General features: G+C 39.6%; 1 long non-coding RNA gene across 4 annotated transcripts; it reads left to right on the top strand.

Annotated features, from left to right (window-relative positions):
• The first annotated feature begins 563 nt into the window (after nt 1–563).
• LOC115609674 lies at nt 564–24,015 on the top strand. Of its 4 annotated transcripts, none has more exons than XR_003991953.1 (4): nt 564–1,388; nt 10,443–10,515; nt 21,405–21,478; nt 23,152–24,015. It is a non-coding gene; the product is annotated as an uncharacterized LOC115609674 (long non-coding RNA). The 4 variants fall into 4 exon arrangements; XR_003991956.1 differs by having other exon boundaries at nt 573–792; XR_003991955.1 differs by having other exon boundaries at nt 645–848.
• Nucleotides 24,016–25,720: the final 1,705 nt, after the last annotated feature.

The raw sequence follows: 25,720 nt of genomic DNA, 5'->3' as shown, positions 1-25,720 counted from the left end.
GAAGCACAGAGGTCATGCAGTCCAATCATTCTCCTCGCTCTACCATCACCATGGACACATCCAACAGCTGTGCTCTGCAAGAACAGAACAAAGTACATCCTCATCTCCAGATAAAGCCTAAAGAACAAAACTCCTAACTGCTATATACAGGCCCCATTTTCTGCCATCTAAAAGCATTTAAATTCAGGTAAATGGTGGCACTGACTTTATGCTCAAGCAGCAGAGAATGTGTTGTACTTCTTGTCCTCCAGGATTTTCCTGCACTGTTTTTTTACCACTAAGCAATCACTTACAGCCTGACACGGAGGCAGTACCAACCACACAAACAGGCCAACAGAAAAGGAGTAAATGACAGCCATGGTGGAAGCCACCTGCCACGAGAGGCACACAAAACGCTCACAGCAACAAATAATTTGCCCAGCTGAAGATAAGGAATACCAAGGGCTTCTTTAAATGCGAAACTAAGGGAATCGCAGTAACTACATGCACCCGCAAGCAGGTGGCGATGGGGAAACGCCCGTCCACGCACAGCGAATAAATGAGGTTCTCCCGCCATTTTGGTTAAGGGCAATATATTTCCTCTCCCGGCAGCAAGTGAGAAGGCCGGTCTCAAGGGGCTTCCGCCCCTCTCGTTGCGTGGAGCGAGGAGTGGCGCCGAGCTGCCTCTGCCTCTCGGCAGTGCTGCGGGAGGTCGCCGGGGGGCGGTGGAGGTGCGGCCGTGCCACAGCTCTTCAGCGAGCCGCGGGCCTGGTGCGGGGTCCCCAAGCCAGCGGGTTCAGCGGCTGAGGCACCGTGAGTGCCGCGGGCGGGGAGCGCAGGGCTCGGCCCCGGGAGCCCGGCCTCTGGCGGTGGGTGTCCGCTCCCGTGAGGTGAGGGCGGGCCTGGCTGCACCTCCCGTCCGCGTCAGGCTCGGAGAGGGAGAGCTGGGGCTTCGGCCCTGTCCTAGCTTAATCCTGCCCCGGGTTAAGGTGCTATTTGTGCCGGCCTGTGGGAAGTTAGTTTTAGGGATGCGGGGCGCCTCGGCCAGGTAGAGCTTGAAGTGGTGTTAGGTAGCGGCTGTGTTTGCCTCAGCTGAGCAGCAGCGTGCTGGGGCCTCGGACCTGGTTCTCTGGTACCTCGCTGTTGGTAACAGTCTCTTTGTCTCCATGGCTCTGCTTTGTCTCCATGGCTCATGGCTGCCGTGAGAGCGGTCCCGGGTGATGCCTGGCTGAGTTGGTACGGGTGGTGGAGTTTCCCCGTGGTTTGGATATGTATGTAGGAAGGCCTGGCACTAGTCCTTACCAGCCTGCTGTGAGCACTGGGATGTGTCTTTCCAAATCAAGAGCAAGCCACTGTTGAAAGGAAGGCTGAGCAACAATGCTACAGTATTTAAAAACATCCGTCTTCAGGTAACGCTGTGGATTCTGGACGTTCCTGTGTCTCACAATAAATTAACACTTCAAGGCATCCCAGAGACTAGTTATAATTGTCCCTAGCAATGACCTGGTCATTCTGCATTGAGGCTCACAAAAACAGCCTTTGAAAGATGGATGCTATCTTTTCTTGCTAGTTTTATTCTGCTCTTGAAAGAGCATTAAAAGAAAAAAATTACCTTTGTTAATATGAAAGCAAGACAAGTTTTTTTGAGGGTGCTGCTTCCCTTTAGCTGAAATGTCAGTTTAATAATGCCATGCTGAGAATATTTTTTGTTGGAGGGTTGTTTTTTTTTTTTTGGAGGGGGGTGGTGTTTGTTTTTTGGTTTGGGTTGGTTGGTTTGTTTGTTTTTCCCTAAATAAAATACTGTTTTAAAATGCCTTAAATAGAAAAGGGCTCTGTCTTCTTGTCTGATTTCTCTAGGTAAAAAGATGGAAGTGAGGCACTTTGGTTGGTGGGAGTTTGGTTTCAGCTGTGTCTTGACAAATCAACTATAATCCAGATATCTGGGTTTAAGTACTAGGCGTGAAATGCAGCAAACCGGTGCTCATTTTAATACAGATCTTTGTGTCTTTCTCAGTATGTTTGGGGGTTGGGTATGGGGTTGGTTGGTTGGTTTTGGGGGGTTTTTTGGGTTGTGGGGTTTTTCTTCAGAACTTCCTTAGGGTCAACAGTATTCAAGGCTTTTGTGGCTGATCAGTTCTGCTGGCAGTCATGGGTAACAGCTGACCTGTAAAGGTCCTATGCCTGTGTGAAGTCTATGCAGTATGTGTGTGTCTTCACTCCTGTGACACCTGAAAAGGATTAGGGTCCTCCAAATTTCCCACAGTTTAGTGCCCTCATGGAAGAGAAAGTCACAGGTTATTTATAGCACCCACAGAAGGAATTCAGCAGCTCACTGCAACAAAAGGGTAGTAGTCAGGTGGTCCCCGAAGCATGCTGGTCAGAGTACTTCCAGTCAGGTGCAGCACATCTTGCCTGTAATCCAGGTGGATAGGTAAGGGAAACCAGGAGGAGGAATTGTGGGAAAGTAAAGAGGGCAGAGGAAGAGTAGAAACATGCAGAGATGCTCATTGTTGGAAGCCTCATCAAGAAAAGTAAAGCATGCATGCTGTTTGATCTGTTAAGTGTGTGGGTTGGCTCACTTGAGATGTGATGGAGAGGCTTTATATGCTTGTGAGGTACAGTTCTTTTTGCAGCATGTATGATTCAAACAGTGTAACAGAAGGGACAGCCTCAGCTGAGGGTCCTCTTGGGAAGGATTGTAGCCATCATGAGAGGTTGTGGGAGTTCTGTTTGCATGTAGCCTTTGACTTAGAGATTTGCATTATGTTTAGGTTATTGAGTGATAAGCTGACAGTAGTGGCTGAAAACAACTTTTTAATCCATGCCTAGCAGGAATGTCACAATTCTGATTCCAGAAACCACATCATTTAAAGGCAGAAGAATTGTGTAGGTTTAAATAACACAGTTTTCCATTAAAATAAGCGAATTAAGGAATTCAAATTCTGAAAGAGTTGTGAAAAAAATAAATTGTCGCTCATTACTAAAATGCCAGAGTTGTGAAATCCTGAGTCAGTAAAAGCTTTTCAGCTTTTAAAATGTTCATTTTGCAGCTTATTCTGTAAATGAAATGTATTCTGTAAATGAAATGCTTCTTTTAAGTAAAATGTCTGCTACAAGTTAGTGGTGTTTATAAGCTCTTGTCTGATGTGCTGTAGTAGTTTCAGTACAGTATGTAAATATGTGGCTAATATGACAAGTATATAACTTTATGATCCATAATAAATCCACTGGATAAATGTGAATCCTCTCTTTAAAGAGAGATGGTGAAGTTGCCTAGAGTGTCTTTGTGCTGACATCTCTCTGAATCTTTATCACTCCTTTCCCTTTCACAAGTGTATTTTTTTGTTCTTTATTTGTAGTTTTGTGGTGTGGTTTAGTTGGTTTTGGTATGGTGGGGTTTTTTTGGTTTTTTTCTTTCTCAAGAACCTGTTTGGCTCCTGTTAGTAATGCAGCCAGCCCCTGAGAGCAGTCTGACCTGCAGCCAGTCGCTGTTAATGAGCTGAGAAGCAGGCAGGTGAGTTGCAAGTACAGTGGCTTGATGCATGTTTTCTTGACCCTGCACTGGCTTACAGGGTCTGCCAGCTGTGCGGGGAAGCAGGTCAGGGAGCTGATCCAGGTCCATTATCACTCTTTGTCTGGGATATCTTTTTTTGAGTTAAAAATTCTGCCGTGAGAATATACTTCGAAAAGGCAAAACAATAAAAAAGGTTAGTGATGGTAGTATTTCTGTGAAGGTTTAAAATGATTAAACCGCATTGCAGAATGATTTGTACTGAATTTCGTACAAAAGCCTTATCTGATGTGCTTACTGACTTGGTTTGTTTTGAAAGTACATTAATCATGACTCTTGGCTACGTTACTAAGTTTAAAAAACAGGTCTTCAATTTTATGCACTCTTTATATATGTGACAGTTACTGGAACAGTCTAACAGGAGCCCTAGTATTTATTGTCTGACTCCCTTGCACGGGAGGGAACGTAGCCAATGCACTCAGGGCTTCTAGACTATCATTCTCAATTGGTGTGCTAAATCAAAGTGGAAGTAATCATCTAGAATTGGAGTATAATGTCAAGAAGACTGAAAGCACAGCCTAGTAATTTTAACCTCTATGTTGAAAAGGTGAGAATTAGTTTGCCTTTGTCTTAAGAAATTATGACCTGCCCCAAGAGAAATTTTTTGTGGGGAAGCGATGCCATAATATCTTTGTATTGTAAGATGAGCCAAGGGACAGGAATGAATATTGACTGCAATTGCATTGAAAGACTATTGGATTAAACAGTCTTGTGATTCAAAAGACTGAACATAGAGTATGTTTATTAAAATGTATCTCAGAGGCCCAAGTTGCTGGATTAGCAGTGTGCCATTCTGGGCATTTGTAGTACTAGTTTAGCAATTCAACTGGCAGGAAGAGCAACATCTTGTTTGGAAAGCTGTGCAAAGCTTTCTGACAAGTGCAGAGCAAGAAAGAAAATACGTAATTAGCTCAGTTTTGTAAACTACTTAGCATTATTTAACATTTTACATTACTTTGGTATTTCAAATAATTCGCATTAATTAAAAGTTACTAAAAATCTGTGCTACGTGTCTTCCATAAATGCTAGCCTTCACCTAGCTACTTCCTCTGCTTCTCGGTGTTCCTCTGAGTTGGGGGTTGTTTGGGTTTTTTCTGTGTAAAGATTAAGCTCATGCATGCTGAAATCTGGAATTTGTAAAAGTCTGTCCCTATAGCATAACAATAGATCGGGTTGTCTCAGTTGCATTTCTATCAAATTTGCTGTCCTTGTATAATATCTGCTTAGTTGTCTTGTCCAATGCAGTATCTTGGAGCATAGCTGCAGGGTATAATTAGAAACAAAGGCAGGATTAATCTTTTTAGCTTAAAAGCCCAGTACTTAAAGCAGGCATTCCCTTGGTTTGAAAAGTACTTGCGTTGGTCTTAAGGCTTCAGTTGTGAACCTGCTAATCAGACGATTGTTCCTCTTATTTTTCTGCAGAAGAATGTAGTGCTTTCTAACTTACAGTACCCCATCTCTTCTAATTTAATCATGCATTATAGCTTGCTTTGCATCTAAGCTCTGTCGTATCAATTCTCTGAATTTATTTTTATCTTGTATCCTGGTATTCCCCCCCCTTTTTTTTTTTTAAGATTGTAACTTCCCTTTATGATCATTCATGAGAGTTTTCTCAAACTTTAGTTTTCCTAGCTAGTTTCTCTTTGCTGATTGGAGCAAAATTTAGAAGCATCTCATAAATATGTAAGATGCAAGTCAACCCAGCAAAAACTGTTTTACTAACTCTTTACAGATACATTCTAAGAGCCTGCTGTGATTCTATTTCCTTTTTGCACAAATTGTCTGAATAATCAGTCTGTCACATCCTACTGGGAAAAAAACCCCAACAATCCTGTTCCAAATATTGTGACACATTTCATAAATATTTTTACTTATTCTAAGAGCAATAAAGCTTTAGTCTTTGGGTGTGTTTTTTTTTTGCACTCAGCTATTTCTGGTCTTTATTCTTACATTCATCTTAGCTTAACGTGGAAAAAAAAATCTGTTAGTAATTCAGTGGCAGCCATCAGAAACAGCTATACAAAGTTTAAGATAAACTGAAAAAATATTTTGTACTCACTGAAAATGAAGATTTTGGGGGAGGAAAAAGAATGCATATGTATGTTTACATTAGCTAATACAAGCTCTTCTGATTTTGGCAGAGCACAGTTGTCATATGTTCCTCTTTCAAATCCTTTGTTAGCTTTCTCCTCTGTTTTCTGCCCCACAATAATATTGTATAAGTTTTCTTTGCTGTGAATGTTGCTCTTTTCAGTTCTAAGTTTGGTGGTTTTTTGGCTGGGGGAGGGGCATGTAGGGGAGTTGTTACAAGAATTGAGTTATTTAGCCTTACGCTGAGGAACTTTTATGTATTGGATAGACTTTTATGTTTTTTAGTGGTTTCTCAGTGGATATCAAGATGCGTAGTGCAGTTTACGTGAACTGAGCATCTGGGCAGTATCAACTTCCAGAAGCTGAGAATATAGCCCAGAGGTTTTATGGTGGCCTGCTGTTGTGGGTGCAGGGTGGGTGTTTGGTATTTTCACTCTGGGGCTTTGTCCAAACTTGGAAACCTCAGTTACCATTTAAATTCTGTAAGAGTATTTGTAAAAGACCTTCAAATTACAAAAAGAGAAGAATTTGTTCCCTCGTCTCCCCACGCTCCAGTCCCATTTTGGGGACAAACTTCATTCTGTTTGGTTTTTGGGGGTTTTTGGGTTTTTTGGTGGGGGTGTTTTTTGGATCCCCCCCCCCCCCCCCCCCACACACACACAGGTGGTCATAACAACTCTGGCCACATCCATGTCTGGTTTTGGCAGCTGAACTTCCTGTTGTCCTTACGAATGCAAGTACTAAGTGTTTTGTTTTGCCTTTTTATTTGGATGCAGAGATGCCACTTAAGCTTTGTGTTTGTTTTTCATTTTCAATTGCTTTCATAAAGTTCTGCAGTATGAGTTGGGCTTTGCTAAGCAAGAACAATATGGTTCTGGTAAGCACCAGCATCCTTTCTTCAAGAAAAGACAGGAAAAGTTGCTGTGACAGACAAAAAGGAAAGTAACTCCAATTTATACTTCTAGGTAATAATATCCTGAGTTTGTTCATCTGTTTTAAATATTCTACTTATTCTGTATGGTATCTCTCAGGTGACAGATACAGATGCATTCTCGTCTCGGATTCTTGGTTAGTAATATTTGCTTTGTAAGGTATGAAAGGTCTTTATTAAATGTTGCTGGAGAGCATCAGTTAGTATTGCTACTATTAATTTATCCTGGTTGCAGACAGTATGACTACAGCTTCTGTAGTCCTCAGTTATTCGCACAGTGGTACAAGAAAGCTTTTCATGGTGAGGAATCTAACACATGTTCTTCAGTTAAAAATGTCAAAAGACTCAAAGGCATTATTCAAAAGGCACAATTGTGTATGCTCCTGAAATGCTGGCAATTAAATGCTTAAACCATGACATCTGCAAACCTAACATCTGTATCTAAAGAGCTGTATAAACAGCGTTCATTTTGGAATTGAAATATCCCATTTCAGTTAATGTGAACACTGGAAGTGTGCAAGCTTGCTTGTTCTGGTTCTTCAACCTCATTTTCCTTCTCCTATTCTGTCACCTGACACAGGTGACACCTGACACAAGGGGACAGAGAGGAGTTTTTTAGGTATCCTGGACAGAATGATGATGATGATGCTAAACTGTAGTTACAACTAAAACTTTATTTTCTTAACAGCATATTATGATCAGTATAGCACAGAATTTACAGTTAAAATGGCATAGGATTTCTACAAGCAGAATCAATGTAGTACAGTTTGTAAGTAGTGTAATATGGCATTTATAATACAACTTAAAGTTTCTCATCACCTGGATCCTCTGCAGGTCAGGTCAAATCTTAATACATGGTTTGCTGTATCCATGTAACAATCATAATCTACACTCAGTCAAAGAATACGAGTCACTCCCTCATTCCTGGGAGGAAGCAGACAATAGTGGAGGTGTCTCCTGTCAACAGGGAGTCACAGGTCTCAGAGACCAGCAGCAGTTTGTGTCCACGTTCCCCACTTAGGACTTGGTTGATTTCACAGACGGTGCTCTGGGAGCTGTTGTGTGATGGGTCGTCAACAGCACCTGGCTGGCTGTGTGCCTGGGACCTTCAGGGCCAGCAGGGAAGGGAGTAATTGGTCTGGTGCCCAGGAGCCTTGAGGAGAGCAGGGAGGGCAAGAAGAAATCTGTCTGGTTTGTCTGCTTGGTTCACAGGACCTTCAGGGCTTGATAATGAGGGGAAAGGGAACAAATACATGAGCTGCTTGGTCACAGAGAATGGCTGCTTGCCTTATGAAATGGTGTTAGTTATACTAACAACATTACCAGGAGTTGGGAGCAGGGCGTACCGGTGACATCTACATGCTTCTTTACTTTTAATGAACCTTTTGAGAATGTGAGATGCTAAATAAAGAACTTTTTAAGCAGTCTTTTTGTACGCTTCTCACTGCTTTTATTCAGTGTTTTATTTTAGTTGGTTTAGGAACCTTTACCTTGTATAGAAATTGGTAAACATGATCCAGAGGAGATGAGCAAAGTGTTAGAACTTGTTCATCAGGTTGAAGGAAAACAGGCTTAATGGATTCCACACTTCAATCATTAAAACAGTGCGTTGAATCCTTCTAAAGCTGATTTGTATCAAGACTCTGAGTATGTGCATTCTTTCTTGGTTTAGGGATGGGAGGGTTTGTTTTCTCTTCTGTACCACCATCCTCAACAGCCAAAAAATACTTTTTTCTTGGGGTACTATTGGGAAACAGTCATTTCACTTTTAATCCTGATCATGAAAAAGTTATATATTACATTATAAAACTGTATATCAGTCAGTTGCTGCAGGGCCCTGCTTATGGGATTGGACTGATCTGACAACGAAATGTGGTAGCCAACAGCCTGCTATGTACTGCATTTCAAAGGCTGGGCCACTGCATCTGTAAAGCACTGGCATTTTTTTTAGAAAACGTTGAAGAACATTCCCAAGTAATGCCTTTAGGATCTCAGTACTTGCCAAATTAATAATAATTTTGTGTTCATGTATCTAGCAGGGCAGACAATTGAAGAAATAAGTTCATCTGCTGAACTGAGGAACACTAGTTTGAAAAATAGATATTTTAGGACACCTTCTAGTATGGGATAAATTATTTCTTGAATGTGCATGTCTGGATTCATTAGCTTAGACATCATACTTTTGATGCCTGAAGGTGGCTGAAATGTAGTGTGCTTGGAGTGCTGTATGCTTGTAGCAGAGTTAGTTATGTCTGAAGTACAACTGTATTATAAGAATACATTGCTTAATCCTGTATTGTAAGAGAATGTTGGAAAACTTACATTACCTAACGTGTTCTTGTGCAACTTGAGGCTTTTCTGACAGGACTGGTGGTTGTCTCAGCCAAGGAGCCAGCTGAAGACTGGTACTTCACTGAGACCTTTTCAGGGCTTTTGAGTACTTTCTTGAAGGCCTGACCTCTAAAGCTAATTCAGGAGGCTGTCAATGTTAGTAGCTTGGATGTACATAATCTCTGCTTCTCCAGGTGAAGTAAGGTCTCTTCTCATCTGTTCAGGGTGGATTGTTGGCTAACTCTCCCATGTTTCTTCTTTTTTCTGAAAGAAACAGCTCTTGTAATACAGGAACTTCTTTTAATAAATACCAGTGTGACAGTTAAGTTCTTCCCTGTTCTCAGGGATTGAATTTCCTGCAGCTGCCTTTCTCCATAGCTTGGCATTACAGACTTAGTAGGGTGCTGCTCCCTCAATCGAGGAAGTTCCCTGAATATATTATCTTCCCGAATATGAGGGCTTTTTGCTTTTTTGGCATAGCTTTTTTGCTGCTTACGGCATTTAGATGAAGTGCTGTAACAGTCTTGAGTGATTATATATTATGATGGTACATGATTCTTGCTAAACCAGTGTCCTCATTTTTCACTATCATCTCTTTGCAGAGACTGCCTGTGGTATAATATATGTCAGAGGAGACTTGTGGAGGGAGGTAATTATCTTTTATTAGACTAGCTTATAATGGGACAGAGTGCCACGCAAGCTTTTGGTCACACAGTGACCTCAGAGGGCTTATGTGCCCAGATACACATCAGGTCTTTTTTCCATCGTATTAGTCTAATAAAAGGTATTACCACTCCACAGAAACAGTGCATTACTTGCAGCTTTCATGATCTAAGGATGCAGCAACATGGCAACCATGACTGAGGCTGACCAACATGCTCTTCTGTGTACTATTTGCAGTTCCCCCCTCTCCTGTTTGCCATATGCACTTTTTAGGTCTAAGGTTTTTATATTCAAGATGTGGAAGCCTCCCTTAATCAATGTAGTCTTTTCTTTTAAGTAAATTGTGAAACAAAATTTAATTTGTCTACTTTGAAATGGAAAATTTCACTTTGTAGTGCCTCTGGCATCTTTCAACATCACTTTAGTGTATGTTTTTAATAAATGAGACCCAGGTTTAAAACTCTGGGAACCTAAAGGTTCGCTATGTCATGTTTGTTTGCTTTAAAGCTTAATTTGTGTTCATGAGCAACACAGTGCTTCATGAGATGACATTTATTGTTGCCCTTCAGTTACTAAGTGAAGGACACTATAAACTTGTTTCTGGTTTATGCAAGGTGTACTTCCTGCTTGAGATAATAACTAAATTCAAAAGCAGTTTAATAAGGCGTTAGGATGTGTCAGTAATGATCTCTTCACTTGCACTGTTTTATCTCCTTAGATCTCTGTTTTCATGCATTTAGGTTTTACTTCACGATGAAGGAAGTGTTTAATTGTTTTCAGGAGTTTACTGTTACTTACAAAATCCCAGTTTCCCTTCACTCTTTTTCTGTCAGTTAGGTTTTAAGATCTACTGAAATATTTCCCTTGAATTTTTAGGGGAGGGGGAACCCTTTGGAAGGACGTTATCGATCTTAGAAGCAACTGACGCATCGACAGCTCTGTTGAGGCAGTAAGTATCCATAGCTACTGAGTGATGCTAAAACATAAAACTTTAGATAGTTTAAAATTGACTGATTGTGTACCTCTGGCACTGAGGAGTATACTGGTGTCTACTTGTAATTGCCAGCTGAATGGACTTCAAAGATATATTTGGGTTTAAATGAGAATTATCTAGTGGTGGTTTATATTGGTAATTCTTTACTTAAACCCGGTTACTTACTTATACTTGGTTATTTTACATGGAGTATTTAATGTCTTTTCTCATAAATGAGTATGTGTGGTATTTCTATGTAAATAGTATCAATATGACCTACCTATTTATGCAGCTACAGTGACCAGGAAGATGGAGCCAGCAGGGTTTCTTTGCCATGGGTGTTTGCCATGATGGTTTTTATACTGTTAATAAGTCCTGTAGTACATCTGTTCCATTAGCAATAAAAAGTTGTGTGCTAGCAGTGTAATGGCTAATGGCTTTCCAGCACGCAACGTGATTATTTAATTTTTTTTTTTACTGCTAAGTAGTTACTGAGAAAACTGCTGCTTTAAGAGCAGAAAACAAAGCCATAGTGCCCCAACATGTATAAACTTTCATAAACTCTGTGCATTTACTTTTCTACCAAAATGTGCAAACAATCCCCAAGTCTTCTAACAATTATATGAAGAAGCCAGATGTCAATGTGCTTTCGATGTTATTGAAATTATGACACTTTAGTAACTAATAGAAAGTGGGGGAGTATTTTATATCCCTCTAGCTGTAGCCTTTTCCAAATATTATAGGCTTTTTTTATGGCTCTTGAGGATGATACATTAAATGAATTTTGGTCAGTTACCAGTGGATTATCCTTGTCTTCAATGGGGCATCAGTACTCTTCCTTCACCTCAGAACTTCCTCGAGGTATTTTCTGCTTTGAACGTTACAGCATCCATAATTTTAGTAAAGAGGGATTTAATGTAATTAATGCCACATCATGGTTCTGAGTTTTCTTGTCTTATGATTACAAAAAAAAGAAAAAAAAAAAATCACTCTGATGCATTGCTTGTCTTGATTATGAATTAATATCTAGAGTTAGGCTGATGTGGAAAGGATTATTTTTTATTAACTATCAAGTGGCATGTGGTCTGTTCTCTACCCCTCCCTCCCCAAATGTTGCATTACAGTCTTATAGCCAAACTCCAGGCCTGCCACAAAAGCAGTAAGTGAAACAGATGGTAAAACTCAACTTTCTGAAAACAACTGACCTAGGTGTTTTTCTGCATTGATCTGTGTCATTAACATGGTATCTACTATAGGTTTCTCTTTGAATTTTAGTCTCTCTGTCAGATCCAGTCCAGGAAACACTCTCACCTTTGATATTGGAGTACTGTAAATGTGAGAGTAGTGGTTTTTCATTCCCTTTGCAAAATACTCGCATAAGATAATAAAATAATTACTTAAAGAAAAGGCCTTTTGACTACAAGTCATGGATTTGCTCCATAGCTGTTTGAGCGATTTAAATTTAATACTGCTGTAAAAGTGCTTTAAATGAGGGAAACCTTTTTCAGAAGCTTTTTTTAACACAAGTAAACTTTGTAGTGTTTGAAGTTTGTCTAAATCTGTTTCAAGGCTCTTTCCGAATGGAACTCCTGGGAAATTTTTGATGGATAAGAACTTATACATACAGCATTTGCAGTGTTAGCAGATTTGGCTTTGCCAGTTGTCTTTCACAGGTCCCTTAAAAGTAATTCACAATCCACACGCTTGAGACAGTGGTTGAAAACAACTGGTCTCAAACACCCATAAAATTTCTCATGTTTTGTTTTTGTTGGCTGGTTGGTTCCCTCCTTCTCCTCTCCTCCTCTCCACACACACACACCCCCCCCCCCGCAGTGTTCTTAGCCAGTAACTCTTCTACCACAAACCCCAAGAACTTGACAGCACTTCACTTCTCTAGAGTAACTGGTGGTGTTCAGCACAGATTCACTCTGTCATGGTTGGAGCTACACTCAGTCTACACTTGAATTCATAGCTTATGGCTAGATGTTACAATAAGCATAGTAGCTAATTAGTATAGTCAGTACTACTCAGCACCTCCTAAGGGGGCAGAGAAAGAATTCCCTTCAGAGATTTTTTCATTTTCCCCTGAGCTCTAACTCACTAGTTTTTTAGCTTGGTAATAGTCATCACCAAATTTTGTGGTCTTAAACAGCACTGATGCAGATAATAGCGTGTGTGGTTTTTCTTATTACCAATGTGTGATGTAAATAATTTTATATGAAAGCAGTAAAGAATGTATACAGCTGAAAAATACTGAGTAACTTTTGTGACCTTGCTATAAGAGTGCTTTTGCTCTCTTGTACCAGTGTGGGGTTTGTGCACTCTTAATGTTTTGGGGGATTTTTCATAATAATAACAAAAAAAAAAAAAAAAGCATCAGTTCTAATGTGTTCTGATGTGTATTTTTCAGGATCAGATATTGAAAAAACCATATTCTTCATGGCATTCTGAAATTATGCCTTAGTTACAGTAATTCTTACTAACTACCTATGGTCATTTTAAATTGCTGTTCTTGAGAATATGTTTATTTTTAAGCATTCAAGTTAATATCGTGCAGCATTTAAATGGCATTTGTTCAGTCTTGAGACAACCTAAAAATGGTAGAAAAATATTTTAGTAGTCACACTATACTGTTAGCACAGTAATCTTAATACACAGAAATTGAGGAGTGAGCTTTTTTATTAGACTCACTTGGAAAATATGAAAATATTCACTTCCTGAAAGATACACTATATTAAGTATTGCTATGCTACTTAATGCTTTATCTGAAATACTGAGAAAGAATGTTCAGTAACTTGAGTTTAATATTTTACATCATAGGTGTATGGGACTGTAATTTAGCATGCAAGGGTAGGATGTACTTAAATGAAAATGCCTTTTTTTAATTTATTATTATTCTTTGGATAGTTACCTGGGATCATTCAGTTCCCTACTGAATTTTAAAGTGCCAGATCTGTGTTCTGAATTACTCTGAAAAGCTTTGTTTATTGAAAACTCATGGAACAATTAAAGTATCAATTGAAATAGAGTTTGGAGCCTTCAGAGATGAGAGGGGTTTGAGTGACTGTATAAAAATAGCGTGCTTTGCTTAAAGAGTAGAAAGATAACTTTGGCCTCACATCTCTAGTCATCAGAGGACCATGTTCCTTTCCGTGACATACACTAAGCTGTTTCAATAATAAGCTTGATAGTTTGTCTACAAAGGTTCCCATAAAAACACTAAACAACAAAGAAGACAAAACCAGTTGAGTTAAATACAGTGATTATGATCAAAATGTTAAGGAAAACGTACTTTTCTCTTGAAAAGGAATTTTGATAAGATTCAGTGTATCAAATTTCTGAATTTGGAAATAAAGTGTTAGGAAGCCTATTCTTGATCCTTGTTGATGTGCTCCGGTATGGCATACCCCTCTGGCTAGTTTGGGTCAGGTGTCTGGTCTCTGCCTCCTCCCAGCTTCTCGTGCCCTTCCTCTCACATGAAACGCTGAAAAGTCCTTGATCGGGGTAAGCGCTATTTAGCAACAACTAAAATATCGGTGTGTTATCAGCATTGTTCTCAGACTAAAGCCAAAACACAGGACTGCACCAGCTACTAAGAAGGAGAAAAATAACTGTTAGAACTGAACCCAGGACAGGTTGAAACTAGATGATCTTTAAGATCCTTTCCAACCCATCCTTTCCAAACCATTCTGTGATTCTATGAAGAGGGGGCTGGCAGCAGTCCCTTATGTTGACAGGAACATAGGTGAGAAAACGGACCCTTTTTCTGTCTTTGTGGGGAATTCTTGCATGTCTGCTGTTTCTCAGAGTATTATTCCTTTTCACTTGGCAGGTTGAGTCGAAAAGTGAATCTTGAGGTTTTGGGGGTTTCTGTTTGTCTTGGAAGTGGAGTTAAAGCAGAAGCAGGCAGTGGTGAGGGGAAAGTGTTCAGTGAATGTAAGCTATCGTTGTCCAACAGTTGCTCCAAATGAGTCATGAGACACATGTATTTTAGTTCTTGCTGTTGAATGTGAATGGAGTTCTGCCATGTACAAAAGCAAAGTCTTCAGAATGGCAGCTTGGGTTCAATGTTGGTCTGAAGCGGGAATGTTGTTTTTGTTTCAGCTCTCTTTCTGACGCCAGTTCTTAGTGCAACTCCTCTGTTGCATTAAGCACAAATGTTCTAGTTACGTTTTTAAAAGGGCATTTTAGTATTCAGCATATGGATATACCAGAATGAACATACATTGTGGAGTCTGAAACTTCCATCTGAAATCCTAATGAAATATATCTTCTGGAACTGAACAAAGACACATGAAGTCACTAATGCTTTAAATCAACTGTAGTTCTTTTGGATGGTTCAGTAAATACTTGAGACCTGTCAGGTAAAATCTAACAAACTTGAACCATGCAACTTTTGGTTTAAATGTGTCTTTCTAGAATATGCTTGAGTGTTTTAATCCCAGACATATGTTTTTGCTGATGTCAGGTTACCTCACAGGCTCAACTGCAGAATGGTAATTTTACTGAAGCTTTCTTATATGTATTAAGTTACTGTATTTTCCTCCATGTTTTCTGATGAGCTGGTGTTACAGCTATTGAGCAAAGGTGTCCTGTTTTGATTCCATGCTTTACCTACTTTGCTACAAAGCAAAAGACCAAATAAGTCAATAGGAAGACCTCTCTTGTGTTTTAACACCAAGAGGATAGAACAAAAACTTAAGAAAATGTAGTGATTGCCATCCGTATACTCCTGTAATTGGATGTGGTTACACTGACAGTGTGAGTGAGCACCTCAACAAGGCTGAGATTGAGAAGTTTGATGCGAGTCCTGAAGAATTCAGAATATAACTTAAGTGATTTCACATCTCTGCTGCATTTGATAAATCAAGTGAAAATGAGATTAAGATTTGCACAGGGCAGTGGTGTCATTAAATTATAAGTTTTTCACCCAGTTCCATGCTACAGTCAGTAGACATTGTCTATTGTGTGGCAGTTTGAAGTGTTTATATTGCTTAAAGGACTTGCCTCTCCTAAGTCTCCTTAGGCTTCTCCCCAGTTGCAAGATCATTAAGTAATGCATTCTTAAAAAATAACCCACTCCTGGTTGCTATCTTCAGTTTAAAGTTACAGAAAAAAATTGCTTGTTTGTTGACTATTCAGTATGGATGCACCCAGAGGTACCCATGTTGCCTGTGGCTTCCCAAAATGCTGAAAAAGAACATTGCTTGAGTTGAAATTACAGTTTTGCGATAACAAAGCTTTACTTACAAGAAAATACTTGGCTTTACTTAAGACCTTCTTCTTTTTCTTACTGCTTTGCTCATACAGCTCGAGAGAGAATATGCATCTGCATAGTAATACTAATACAGAGGTTCAAACAGAACTTACTCCATAGAAAGATACTACAACTGAGGTGCAAAAGAAGTCAGTCATTTAAGAAAAAATAGTCATAGGCAGCGTACAAAACAATTTGTTTCACCACTTGCATTTCAACTCCTGTCTGGCATAGTTAGTTTAACTGGGTGTATGTTATACTAAGGCTTATACTATACATTCTTTCAAAAATGAAAGAAACTAAATTTTTCAATAAAACTTGTGTTTATTTTATGCAGTGAAGCATGTGGCTGGCTTCAGTCACCTTCAGAAGTTTGGTTTTTTTTTTAGTAGGTCTGAACTTTTGCCATCGTTAGCTTTTATTGGAATGCTTCTAAATAATGCTATTTGCTGTGGCACAGCATATGGGGTGTGTTAATGCTTTATTTTTAGTATGCCTATGTGTTCCTCCCTACAGCATGAGCTGGCTTTCCATGTTCACATTCCTTGCAGTTCATCTGCCTATAAATGTTTGTAGACTATGTCGAATGATAATGCTAAGATACTGAGTTAATGACTGTTAAGTCATTAACAATAAAAATCAAACACAAAACTTCGTGGTGTATTTTGTTTGAACGCATTCCACTACCACCCCAAATTCACTCTCTGCTTTTTAACTAAAATCTTATTTGAAGTGTTTTAATCTAAAGCCAGCATTTGTCACACTTGTTGAGAGCATCTTTTGGAGCAAGTCTGGAATTTTCTCCTGCAGAATGCCTAGTGTCTTGTGGAGAGGAAAGATCAAAAGATTACTTGTGATCTTTTGATGAGGGCAGGCAGTGTTAACGTTCTTTCAGACTTGGGGGGAATTTGTGGGGTTTTTTCCAAGTCATTGTGAAATTCTCTGAAAGAGGATATGTGCCTGTTGGACACAATTCAGCTAGTAAGTTACATTTTCTGAAAGGTGGGTGGTTTTCATTGGATAAGCTTCACCCAAAATAAAACTTATTTTGGGATGTTGTGGTATAAAACACTGCGTATTTGCAAAGCAGCAGAGGTTGCCACCTCTTCTTGCTTTACCTCAGTAGTTACTGATGTAAAGGTGCTAACAAACTTAGTTGCCTATAGTTCCCAAGCTGCATTTTTTTGCAGTGGGCTCCTTTAGGAGTAATGCTTGCTGTGGTTGAGCCTTGAACTTAAACTGTTGTTAAGCAGGAGTCCCAGATCTTGTGATCCCACAGTGGGAAAAGGGAAAACAGGTGGTAGGGCTAGATATAATGGTTCTTTCCATTTTTACCAGTGCTTTGACAGCTTGCCCTAGGAAGCTCTCCTTTTAGAAAAGATATAAAATAACAAGGAGAACTGTCCAGGCATACACAATTTCTGTCAGCCTCTGACTCCTGCAGTATAAATCCTTGGGTTTAAGAGTTGGTCATTTACTCATTTATGCAGCATCAAAAAATTTTACTCTTTGCTTTTAAAAATAAACCTTTTGTTGTCAGTATATGGCCTGCTTCATTCAGTAATACTGTAGTTAAATTAGTGGTGTCTGTTAAGGCCTATGTATAACTTAAAAAAATAATCTTGAGTAAACAGTTGATTCATAGCAGTATCTCTGTATTCCTTACCAGTTCCAGATCACCATCTAAATAGTAGAGCAGCATACACCCACGGTTATGTATGTGGCAATACTGTATTGAATGAACATTTTCTACCACGGTTCACTTCCCCCAGAGAACAAAAGTTTTTGAGGTGAGAATTCTGTTGCTGTGTTTGAGTCAGTATAGACAGCTTTGTACTAGTAAATGGACATGCTCTTCTCATCAGCAGCTGCTTGGGAATGAGCAGAAACCATCATACCACTACTGAAAACTTAGACTACATTAAGAAAGAAGAAATAGTTAGAACCGATGCTGCTTTATCTGGATCAGCAAGGCAGATACTACGTCAGAACCCTTCAACACTCAAATAAGCATTGTATCCAGGTTTGGATTTTCTTTGGCAGAATGATTGGAAAAGTGAGCCTTAAATACCTGTGCATAACTTGTCACTTCTGGCATGTCAGTAGCCAAAATTTGTTAGGTTAACCAAACTTTTTTTGTATGTCACTCTACCCTGCCCTTTACATAAATTTCCACTATTATGCAGTCTTTTCTTCAAACCCTCATGCTAGTAAGTATAGCAGTGCCTAGCTTATGTGAGTTATCTCAAATGGGTATTTAAAGGGTGAGGCTTTGATTAAAATCCCACTGATCGTATACTTTAGGTAGTAGGGTGATTCAAAATGCCTTTGTCAGATGTCTTTAACCCCTCCAGCTGTCCTGTCAGTGAGGATGAGTCAGAAGTTGGAGTCCTACAACTAATGCTCACTAAATCTGGAAGGCTCAAGTGTTAGCATGACTGATTTGGCAGATGGGGCAGGATGTGGACTGATGCATTACTGACGTGACAGCAGCCTTTCTGGAGTGCTACTGCATCTTTCAGAGAAGAGAGGAAAGTGTCACGGTCCTTTGTTTTATTCTACACTGATAGTGAAAACAGTGTTTTCTAAGAGAACTGAGCTGACTGGGCTAATAGAAGAAATGGCTAGCAGAACCCCTTCTCAGGCTGGTTGTATGGTGAACACATTGGTTCACTTTCTATGCAGAAACAGCAAGTCTGGTGTTTGGCGGAAGGTGCAGAACTTGTAGAACATGCATGATAGAGGGGGTGACTGGTCTGCAGTCCCCTGAGCCTGAAAGAAAGTAGGTGGCTGGCCCAGTCAGAAAGGTCTCCATTAAGACTTGAGCATCCTGGCTGTTCAGTAGAGAGAGACACAGTGTACATGCAAACTGAGCGTGCATGTTCAGTCCTGATGTACCCACACCTGTGTCACCTGAACTAAGGGGACAGAGAGGGGTTTTTCAGGTATGCTGGACAGAATGATGATGGCACTAAACTATATAGTTACAACTAAAGCTTTATTTTCTTAACAGCATATTATGATCAGTATAGCACAGAATTTACGGTTAGAATGGCATAGGATTTCTACAAGCAGAATCAATGTAGTACAATTTGTAAGTAGCGTAATACAGCATTTATAACACAACTTAAAGTTTCTAATCATTTGGACCTTCTACAGGTTGGATCAAATCTCAATACATGGTTTGCTGTATCCATGTAACAATCATAATCTACACTCAGTCAAAGAATACGAGTCACTCCCTCATTCCTGGGAGGAAGCAGACAATAGTGGAGGCGTCCCTGGTCACTGGCAGGGAGTCACAGGTCTCAGAGACCAGCAGCAGTTTGTGTCCACGTTCCCCACTTAGGACTTGGTTGATTTCACAGACAGTGCTCTGGGAGCTGTTGTGTGATGGGTCGTCAACAGCACCTGGCTGGCTGTGTGCCTGGGACCTTCAGGGCCAGCAGGGAAGGGAGTAATTGGTCTGGTGCCCAGGAGCCTTGAGGAGAGCAGGGAGGGGAAGAAGAAATCTGGCTGGTTTGTCTACTTGGTTCACAGGACCTTCAGGGCTTGATAATGAGGGGAAAGGGAACAAATACATGAGCTGCTTGGTCACAGAGAATGGCTGCTTGCCTTATGAAATGGTGTTAGTTATACTAACAACATTACCAGGAGTTGGGAGCAGGGCATACCAGCCACACGCCTGATGCTGGGTTTGGCAGGCCTGTCCTATGGATGTTAAGTAGAAAAACCCTCCTCACAGTGGGGATTAAAAGAAAAAGACTTGACAGAAAGTCCTCCTGTGCAAACCATAGCTAGGGCCCATATATCAGATTTGTGGTGTTCCCTGCCTTTAAGCCTTTGAAAGGAGAGCTCTGTGGTCACCTGGCAACTGCATACACAAGAAGAGAGTGATTTTTCTCTTTTCAAGTTACATCATCTTGATTTAGCCTTACAAACTGCTGTTGTCAGGGTACAGATGTGGGTTTGGTTTTTTCTTTTTCCAGAGAAACGCCATAGATCTAACAGCATGTTTTTGTAAATTTGAAATTAAATATCAATAGAGTTGTAATTTTAGGTCTATAGGCATAAAGAATTTTTTTTTTTTTCCCTGTATTTTGTTGATGGCTACCCGGGCTGCATGATTGACTATGTTTGTGGTTTGGTTTTGCTTTTAGTAGAGTGTTAAAACTTATTACACAAACAATGCTTTCAGTTTACTTCCACGGTATATCCTACAAGCTTCAACAGACATACATAGAGGAAACAAGACGTACTCCTAGCTTTATAAGGCTATAAGTTTTAAAGATATTTCTTATAATCTGAGGCTATATTGTTTCTCATACTTTCTTCTTGACACATATTTTGTTTTGGCACTTGTCTGTGTTGATCAGGAAAATACCAGGCACTTGGAATATGGTTTAACCTGTGCTTCCTCCTATGATTTAAAGTATTTGAAAACAGAATTGTCTTGCTTTTGTTGTATTTTACCTACCCCTCTTCACAAATCCTTCAATAGGAGGAGAGAACCTTAAGGTATAATATGCCCTAACTGAAGCTTCCTAGCTCTTCACTTCCACTCCTAGAATATTTTCCACCTGGGATGATGCAGCTGCTTTTGCATCTGAATTATCTGAACTGGATCATGGAACTGACACAGGTTAAAAACTTACTGTCCTACAGGTGTTAAAGAATTTTTGGTTTTGTGGGGGTTTTTTAATCCAATTCGCCTTGATCTAGTAGTTACTACAGTATAGTGCAGGAGGTAGCCCAGCAGGGAGGGAATGGGAAGGACTGAATAACAAGGCATTGTAGGGAGCGGTTGGGAAGGGAAAACGTTTTCAAACTAGAGCCTTTTAAATCCTGAGTTTGCTTGCAGTGTTCTCTCTGGTTTTGAAGGAGCAGCACCTAGCTGAAGAGAACTAGAGAATAGCACTTTCTGAACAGTAACATGGAGGAAAAACTTTGTTTCTTGTGGGTAGGGGGAGATTATTACGCTTATGGACTTCTTTAGTAATATAATTAGTAAATCTGCAAGTAGAATGTCCTAGTTGTCCTCTGTGTGTGTGACTGGCTTGGTAAAAGAAGAATTTATATACAGCTTTAGAGTACAGATTCTGGCTCAAAGTTTCAGGATAAGGCACCAAACGTGCAAACTACAGACAGAATCTGTCAGAACTGCGAAGTTCAGATGCTCTGTCTGTATTTAGTTCTTGGATCTGAAAAATACGGAAGACTACCAGTGGTGGCTTTGGCTTTTTTTTTAAGATACATTCTCAACATAATGGCCAATTTGTGTGGGGAAGAATAAACAGCCTAACAAGGGAAACAACATTGATGCAAATTAAAAAATAGCTTGATTACATTATACTATTAAACAAAGATGATGACAGCTGCAATTGCAGTTGCAGCATAGATAGCATTTCAGTCACCAGCTGTCCAGTGAACTGCATTGTGAGGCTGCTACAGGAGTGGTTTTAACCAAACTGGGAAGGAAATAGCAGAATCCTGTGAAAACTACAGCAAGTCATTATTTGTACTAGTGTATCTCACAAATTTGGGTCATAGTTTTGGAAATCAAGTAATTTTATTTTTTATTTTTTTCCCCCTTTATAAAAACTTACAGGAATCTGAGCAAGCAATGAAAAACAGTGGATTAGACAGACACAGAAGATTACACTTCCACCTGTTCTGATTCAGGTAAATTAGACTGAGATTAACCACTTAGGTTTGTTGTATTCTCAGTTTTCAGTCTGCGGGTTTTCCACTTTAAACGGCCTGAAGAGAGTTGTTAAATGGCCATTAGTGTGGGGAGAGATTTGATGTGACAGACTCCACAACCATAAAGCAGGTGGGTTTTGTCCATTCAAATAATAGCTCTGAACGGCTTTAAGAAGCAGACTAATCAAATATAACTTATTCTTGAAAGTAAACTTAATTTTAAAGCTTCTTAAGAACGCCATTAATTTTACATGTCAAATTTTTTAAAGTTTCTCATTGGTACCTTGTGCAGAACTCTGTGAGTTTACACAGAGTAAACTAGTGCAAGGGATGATGATCTTAGAAGGCTTTCCCATGCTCTGGAATTGAACTGGCAGAACAGTTACTTTATGGAGGTCCTAATGTTTGGCATATGAAATAGCATGAAATAGACGCCTTTGAATAACTAAACCATGTATGTATGGTTTAGTGTAGTATGTGCTGGCTAAACTAGATTCAGGTTAGATAAAAGCTTTTAATGCCCTGCTCAGTTTGATTTATGAGCCCTCCATTGCTGTAATGTTTGTAATTTCTGTTGTAATTTCAATGTTATGAAATCCTACTTGAAGAAACAATCTTGAGAAAATCGTGCAAACTGTTCATTGTATCTGCTTTTCATTTTGGAATAAAACAGTGCTTGGATGACCAAATGAGCAAATATGCTTAGGTTTTGTTGTTGTTGTTTGTGTTTTGGGTTGTTTTGTTTTGTTGGAGTTTTTTGGGGGGGGGGGGGCGCGGAGAGGGGAGTTATGTTTTTGTTTGGGGGTTGGTTTTTTTTGTTTGGTTGGTTGGTTTGGTTTTCTTGGTTTTGGGGTTTGTTGGTTTTTTTTACCATAGGAATTATTTTTCCACAATTACCAACACATGGCCGCAGCAAACTGCTCTAACACTTCTATAAAGTTTTCTGCCAAGCATACTGGCCATGAAGCCTCCTTCCCTTTTTTCCCAAATCTACCATCCTTCCAAAAGCTTCAATAAAAAGATTAACTTTGCAGAAAGCCCTGAAGATCAGATAATCTGGCCTGAATGTGGACCTCATTCTTAGCGTGTTAAGAAATGGGTTTAGACTCAGATTTTTATTTCATTTTTGTCTCCTTTTTAAAGCAAGGGGGACGGGCAGGGGAAATATGGCTCCAAGCATTTTAAGACTGGAATTTTTTAAAGAAGCTGACTGTGTTTAATTGAATGTTATCTTAGCTTGTTTACAATATACCTTTTTCAAGTTTGTAACTCCTCCTCTTAGTAAGAGAAAACAGTCTTTTAAGATACAGTGAGCATTTTTGTGGAGTATAGAAGATCTTATCTAATTGGGAAGAGCCTAAACCAAGTATTCCTCATACATAAGCAAAGAAGAAATGGGTACCACTTCTGTGCCATTTCCATAGCAAGCTATCTTGAAGGGTTAGTAGCAAATATGAATACAGGTCTGAATTTTGCTTTTAAGAAAAAAGAGCCATTGATCATGAATGGAACTGGGTTTCAGTTACCATAGCTTAATTTTACACATACTGTGGGGAACAGTTATCATAATTCTAAAATTTACTGCCAGTCTTATTATATCAGTGTCTGTTAGATATCCGGTGTGCTGACTGTACCATCTGTTTTTTCTGCAGGGCATGTGAGAAGAAAAATTAATCATTTAGCCATCAAAACCACTCAGCAGTACTTGAATCAGGTGCACAAGGACAGCATAAAACTAACTGAAAGGATATTGGCTTTGGAAGAACAACCTCTTCAGAAGCTCTCTAAAATGCCATCTACCTGCTCTAGACAGTTTCATCATGAACACAGAAATCTCAAAGGCTGTCCCAGGTTCAAGGAAGATTAATTTAAAGCTAATTGATCAATTTAATCACTTTTAATTCAAGGAGATCCTAGAATGTGCAGTTGGGACTCCTAGGAACACTTTCAGTTATTTAAAATGTGTAACACCTTTTTTAAAGGTGGAGGGCTTGCATCAAATTTGGCTGTGAAGTGCTGTGCACAGTGTTTGATACTACAGACATTCTGGGATGGTTTACTTGTGGCCTTCTGTGCTTTTTCCAGGGGCAAAATGTGAGCAAGTTTGGTGAATCAGGGTCTGATGTAACAGGAATTCATGCAGATTGTACTTCGGACTTACAAGAGCCATAGCAGCAGCCTGTAAGGAAAGCTTGATGGTTGACCCTTGCTGTATATTCCACTGTGGCAGAAGAAAATAGCAAGTGAGAGAAGAACAGATGAAGTTCATTTCAGACAAGTATTGTTACGTGAGGGTTGCATTGTGACCTCTCCTTGTAAGTATGCTGAAGAACAAAGAATCCCCATCCTAAACTTTTTTTTTAAAACCATGTCAAAATGACACTAGCAGTGGCCAGAGCTCCTTTGAGAGTATGGGACTGCTGTGGGGCTTGCTTGCTGCTCTAGCGTGCGAAGAGACCAGTGGTGGTTGTGATTCTAAGCGTATGTGATGTCAAAATAAACAGGTCACTTAACTCTCTTGGCTTCCTGTCCAGATTTGAGGTGCTGCTACCTATATAACCTCTCTGTGAATGCTGTGAATGCTGCACTGGAAATTAGATGTTCCTCATCGGAAGCACTCTCTTAGTCCCTAATCACTATGTCTTAGTTGGAACTCCTGCATGTGGAGGGACTGTGGACCCTAGGGAGGGGGCATGAGGCTGGGAAGGAACAGCATCTGCTGGGGCTCAAAGGGTCAGTTGAGGGATATGGGAAGAGATCTTTCTGAATTCCCAGCATTTCACAATATCCAGAAAGTTTTACAGTGTTATGTTCTTCTGCTGAGGGGAGGGCAAGAACTGTATTGTGAAAGATTTAAATAGCTTGACCTATCTCAGAACTAACAATTACCAGATTTCTGCAAGCTGAATGGAGGAAAACATTACTGCAGAGTGGAAAAAGATGATTGATAATGTTGCTCATGAAGATACTGAGAAGTCAAATAGCCCCGACTTAAAGACTGTAGAGTTCTACAATTAATGACTTGTAAAATAACATGAACATGGGCTAGCAATTACCTTGTGCTCAGACCTTGTAAGATAATAAAAAACTAACTGAAGGGCTACTTGAGTTGCACATCACTAACATTTTATGCTAAGTATGTAATTAATAACTCCCAGTTTTAAGCCTTAAGGTTTCAGGGGATTTGTTTTGGGGTTTGGTTTTTTTTTTCCCTAAACTGAGGTTAGCAAGAGAGCTTAAAAGACTTCCCTCAACTGTAAGAGGTTGTAAATCAAGTTACACAATGGTCTTTCTCACCAAGATGATGTTTAATTGACTAGTGAAATGCAAAAAACCTAGGTGCATATTTCCACTTCTGTCTGAGCAAAAGCTATCAATACAGAATTTTACCTTTTAAAATAATTTGACATTTACAAGCACAATTTGAAATGTTGTCCAACAATTATGGAAATCAGCTTCTATTTTTAAATGTATGTTATAAACAAAAAAGATGAAGAGCAATACTGTGCCCAGATTAAATCACAGCCATGTTTTCTCTGCTTAGCTAGCATTTGTAGCTAGATATATGGAACCTGGTAGGAGCTCGCTGCATGTGTGTCAGGATGAAAAATTACCTGGACAATTACTGTAAACTTGTGCTTAAATCTAAAAGGCATTCTTTGAAGTTTTATCATTCCAAATGCTGACCCTGAAAAGCTAGGCCATAAACTTAGTAACTGTGACTTAGCCTCTCAGGAATGATCTAATGAATGTAAAGTCAGTGAGTTTGTGCAACAGGCTGTTGTAGCCTGCTACTGCTGTGAAAAAAGTGATGGGATATACAGCATGAAATGGAAATATTTCATTTCATTTTCCTGCAGGGTACCAGGCTAAAAGGTTCTAATTTGTTTTTCCCTGTGCTACTGTGCTTTATTGTCACTGCAGATGAAGCCAATCAAGCTGACCTTGATTCTTCGAGACTGAGAACTCTCAGCAAAACAGAGTATCAGCAACACTGTCAACTGATGAGGACTTTTTAAGAAGATACTAGTTTCACTCCCTAGAACAATTTCTTAATTGCAAATAATTAAGTTCGTGATTAAGTTTTGCAAAATACTTGGTAGGAAGGAAAATAATTTTACTGCACTTTACCATTCATAAGGCTGTTTTTCCAGAGAGAACCTTTGATTTAAATCAGTGTCTTTCCAGAGTCCCTATAGCCAATACGTCTGAAGTCAAAGC

The sequence above is a fragment of the Strigops habroptila genome, chromosome 6 (genome assembly GCF_004027225.2).
Source record: "Strigops habroptila isolate Jane chromosome 6, bStrHab1.2.pri, whole genome shotgun sequence".
NCBI classification, from domain to species: domain Eukaryota; kingdom Metazoa; phylum Chordata; class Aves; order Psittaciformes; family Psittacidae; genus Strigops; species Strigops habroptila.
Note: the sequence above shows the minus strand (reverse complement) of the source record. Positions and strands in the feature narration are given on the sequence as shown.